We start from the raw sequence: 5,394 nt of genomic DNA, 5'->3' as shown, positions 1-5,394 counted from the left end.
AAAAGTGTTTTTTTATCCTATATGCACACCCTGCAGTGTCGAGCTGTGTCCAAAGCGCGGCGTTTTGGTCCGGTCAACCAGACAAAGACTGACGGGTGTCTGGCGGGTCTGTTGACCGGACCAAAACGCCAAGCTTTGGCCGCGTTTTGGTCCTGTCAACCAGACAAAAGACTGACACCCGGTCTGCTTGACAGGACCAAAACGCGGCCAAAGCTCGGCGTTTTGGTCCGGTCAACAGACCCGTCAGACACCCGTCAGTCTTTGTCTGGTTGACCGGACCAAAACGCCACCCTTTGACCACAGCTCGACACTACAGGGTGTGCATATAGGATAAAAAAACACTTTTTGGTGTGCATATAGGCACATTGGTGTGCCAATAGGTACACCCATAATAAATTAGCATAAGACTTTTTATACACAGTATATGTCATAATGAATCATATTAGGGGACCCGGGGTGGGGAGCCTTAACCCCGTGAAACTTTTCTTCCACGCGTGAATTTTACAAACAAACCACCGCCACTCAAACAAATTAACGCGTGATAATTCGATTCTGTGATAAAATTCACGCGTGATGAGCATTCCGTGATAATTGGATGTGAGGGGGGTGTGAGGGTTTATTTTTGGGTGTTGTGAGTGATTACCATTTCCACTAAAAAAGGTTGTGAGTGATGGAATAATGGTTGATGACATGACGAAATTTGATTAGATGTTGTGATTGATGAGTGATCACCACCCCCTCCCCCTTATTATTATTATTAGCTATAATACATTTAGCAAAGTTTGTGAATAGTATTTGCAAATGATTGGTCAATTCCAAAGCATAGGATTTCATTTAACTTTTTTATTTGTTTTACTAGTGCTAATACGCGCGAACTTCGCGGGTTTGACAAAATAATATAGTATCGAGGTATTGACAAAATAACATTATACATTTATAAAGAACATAAATTCTTGACGACATGATAACCGAAGAACCCTTATAAATTTAAAAGAAAGTTTCAGCTACCCATTGTAATTTGTAGTCAACACAAAACATAAAAGAGGAAGAAAGAGGGAGTAGGATACATACAGATTATGTATCTTGAGGATGAAAAATCAAGTTGGTACGTCCATGGCTATGAATTACGAAGCAGAAATTGAAGAATAATCGAATGGTGAAATCAATCTCAAAGACGGGCAAAACTTGATTAAAATATGCTCAATAAATAAATATATAACATATTTAAGCTAAAACTGTACAAATTTATTAGCTTTTGAAAACACAGAAAGAAAATCAGTCAATAAATGGAATTAGAAGAGTGTGTAATTACAAAGCCAAACCTTGAAGAAATTCACATGTAAAGGAAGAGACATTCCCATTGCGTAACATATTATATTGAAGGAACTAATTAAGAAAACCTAATCACTAAATAACCCAAGTACCAATAAACATAAATGCATGGATCAAATTATACCAATCAAAAAATTTAAGAACTGAAACTGGGCAATTTAGAACTGAACATTGCTAACCAAACAGAGACTAACCATCAGATTCTTTTTCTTAGATTATTATGTACATTTTTTTATACTTGAACACCCAAACAAACTATCATAAATAATCACCCAAATACATAGTTGCAATCCAGCAAGACACGCAACCAAAATATAAACAACCAAGACCAAAGTCACAACCTAAAACTTGAACATCTATTTATAGCACTCAGAAACTCAAATTTTATACAACATTCATGTTTTATTAGACGCTATATATCGTAAAAAAAGACTTGATCGGTTCGATGTCATTTATCAAAGAAGCACTAACCTCCAATTGTATTTGAACTTGTCAAGGAGCTCGATCATCTGCAAATCATTTAAGTCAAAGTCAGTTTTGGAACTGAAACATGTTAAAATAGAGACCCTTGGTTGAAAAACAAAGCTAGTAATATGTCACCATGTCATTGTAAGGGTGAGGAGTTAAACATTGACTTTTAAGGCAAAGGATTTACCATCAATTTCAAAATTGATACTTTTACTGTAATCCTATGTCCACACTTTTCATAGCAGCATATAGAAAAGCTATAACATGTAAGATAACTAATTGCTTACTTAAGAGTAAACTACCAATTCACCCCAATTGTCTTCTTATTTATCCGAAATATTTAAGGAATTCATAGGCACAAAAGGCAAATTATCATGATACATGTAATTTTCCCACATTAATTTTATCCCTGCAACCTGCAAAAAAAATTTCCCAACTTGTCAAATGATAGCAAACAAAGAACTTTGAAAAACGATGCAAAAATGCTATGCAAATTTAATGGTTTTCATATATTTATCATGATTAGGCAGAGATTTAAAAATCGAAGTAGAAAATTCTGTAATTTTGACTGGTTCTGACACATGCTATAACCATATATGGCACATGCTATTCTATTAAAATTCTGATAGAGACATAATAAGTCTACCTATTTGAACCCTTATAAATATTACCCGTCTTAACACATGCTATACAACCATTTAAAGTATCTACACGATACAAAAAGGGTTCAAATAACTTACAACAATATAGTTATCAATTGTCTTGGGGATCCCAACTACTGCCACAGGAAGGAGACACTTTTCAACTTCCTTTAAAAAAAATGAAAACTTACATCTTGCAATATACTGATTATTGGAACTGAAAAACCAACTGAAACCAAATATGATTATTGGAATAACATATTTGCCACCAACATATCATCTCCAATTATATATACCTAAAACTCCAAAATTTTTATGAGTTTCCTGTTCAGATTTGCCACCAACATTGTTGTAGCGGGGAATAACATCCACTTTATTTAGCTTTTTTAGCAAAAATGGAAAAAAAACAATCCAACATCTTTTATCCAACGGTCCTGGATATTATCAACCATATTGTTAGTATCATGGCCTCCACGTGAAATTTGAAGAATAGTACAACCATGTTTATGGATATCATTAACAACTTTTGGATTTAATTCCATCGTATTCTTTGAGTAAAAGCCCCTATAGCCTCCCTATAAGAACAGAACACTATCAGTTGGATAAATTTTATCAGTTACTTGCTCTAGTTTGCTAATAAGCATTTGATTCATTTGGTTGTATAACATTTTGTTTCATTGTGTGGGTCCCATCTATAAGGTTTAAGAAAAAATTAAGACAGGAGTAATAATTAACGATAATTACTACACATTTATGTTGTTATATAAAGCAATAATGGCAGGGATGATATGGCCAACCTCGATCCCAAGTATGTTATTAACACCGTACATGTATTTCAAGTCGCATACAGTCTACATAATTACTATGTTGATCCCTGGACACAAACCACCACACGTAACAATGTAAGCTCGTACATTCACCCATGTGAAATAAACCTAACATTAGAAGAAGAAAAAAGTTAAACCAAAATAAACTAATGGCCTAACTTGTTTAAATAATTAACTAAGAAACATACCTTTTCCTTGGGTCCAACAGGTCGAAAGTGCACTTCTTTGGGATTGCCTTCCAAACAACAAAAACCCATTAACTAATACATATTATTCTTTTTAGTCCTATTTGACACAATATAAAAATAAAATATGCAACTTCTCAACAATGTGCTTCTGGTAAACCCATCATTTGTAGACAAATAAGAAAAATATTACCTTCAATTGAGCATCAGAAGTTAGTGCAGGAGGCCTAGGATTATTAGCCATGAACTCACCCCCAATTTGTTTGACAAACAGGCCGGGATGGTGTCCATTATCATCATCATCATTAATCTCTCATCACTATCTCTTGCCAACAATTACAAAGTGAAAAAAAAATATCACAAAAAGTTTGAATACACCAAAAGTTGGAAGAACTCATTGCACAAGATAACCTTTCTTGTGCTCAAATCTTGAATATGGCAGCCATCACCAGGCTCCAACAATTACAAAGTAAAAAAAAATATCACAAAAAAAGATCCCAAATCTGCAAACAAATTCAAAGGTCACACCATGCTATTTAGAAGTAATACAAAATGCTTATTAGATCATAACAAAGCAAGACGCGTAATTAATAAAGATCCAACATGAGGGTTTGTAATCTTGATTTCAATTTAAAGGTTCAACAGACAATCTAAGGATGACAACTAAAATAGTGAGATATGGCCAAGATCACAAGCATGCTACACAACTTAGACATTTAAACAAACACTTGGTGTGCGATAATCTGCAGAATGTACAAAACAGTAGAAACACATACAAAATGATCAAAATGATTCTTGTGTGCATGTTAGTGATAATCAAACGTTACTTACTCATGAACACCTTCAATGCTAATCACATAATCACATCAAAATTCTTTATACAAAAAACTATCTAAACCCTAATTATAACCCTAACCCTAATTCAATTCAGATCAATACGTCAAAATTCACCAGTCTAAAGAAAAAAAATTCGCAAACGGAATCCAAAATTCAATCCTAATCTGAACACAAACTGGTAATTCTACTTTAATTTCTCAAATTTGACGAAATAACACACGAATTTGATAACCCAAAATGCAAATTTGGAGAGGGAATTAAGTGGGTTTTTATGCTACTTTTTGAAAAGTGGGAATTATGAGAAGAAGAAGACGACAACAACAACGATGAAGATTAATGGATGAATGTTGGCCCAAAAATCAATCGAAAAATAATTGAATGGGAAAATAAGGAATTTTAGATGAAATCATCAGCATCTATAGAAATTTTGGATTGAAAAAACAAATGAACAATTCAGACAAACATACCAGGATCAAGATAAGACAGATGTAGATAAAATCGTCTGATGAAATCGCCAAAGTTGAAAACGCCAATGTCTATTACGGCTGAGAAATATGGTTGGTGATTGTAAGGAATCGAGTGACAGAAACCTACATACGAACGAACGAAATCAAATATAAAAACAATCAAAATCAAACATACGAACGATGATCTAACCTTGATTTGAAGATTATTTTGAAGATATGCACTGTCGGTCCGCGGAGAAGAAAACATTCGTCAAAAACCCTAATTCGATGTTCAAATGAAGAATTCAGGTTATAACGTGCCTTTTATAGTACCGGGTATTTGACGCGATTTACATGAAAACCGGCCCGCGTGTTTTACTTGTTTGTTTGATTGTGTGTGAAAAAATGCCACTTGGCATTGTGTATGCAAAAGATAGCCATGTGGCATAGAAACCCTAGATAAATGCCATGTGGCATCCTAGGTATGTCTTTTATTATGTAGGATATATTTATTATGTGTCTGTTTGTATGTAGAGATAAGAACCGGATCCAGTTTAATGTTTGCTTTTCAAGTGTACATTTGATTTTTTTACTTTAACTCATGAAAATTATTAATTCTGAATTTACCAGTATATCATTTTGACGTTTTATTTTTACA

General features: G+C 34.0%; 1 long non-coding RNA gene across 1 annotated transcript; it reads right to left on the bottom strand.

Moving 5' to 3' along the window:
• Positions 1-2,196: 2,196 nt before the first annotated feature.
• On the bottom strand, positions 2,197-4,986 carry LOC118484923. The gene is made up of 3 exons (XR_004875066.1): positions 4,948-4,986; positions 3,457-4,880; positions 2,197-3,376 (listed from the first exon to the last, which is right to left on the bottom strand). It is a non-coding gene; the product is annotated as an uncharacterized LOC118484923 (long non-coding RNA).
• Between the last annotated feature and the right edge of the window lie 408 nt (positions 4,987-5,394).

The sequence above is a fragment of the Helianthus annuus genome, chromosome 12, assembly GCF_002127325.2.
Source record: "Helianthus annuus cultivar XRQ/B chromosome 12, HanXRQr2.0-SUNRISE, whole genome shotgun sequence".
Taxonomy (NCBI): Eukaryota; Viridiplantae; Streptophyta; class Magnoliopsida; order Asterales; family Asteraceae; genus Helianthus; species Helianthus annuus.
The sequence above is the reverse complement of the archived record's forward strand: the minus strand, read 5'-3'. Positions and strand labels throughout refer to the sequence as shown.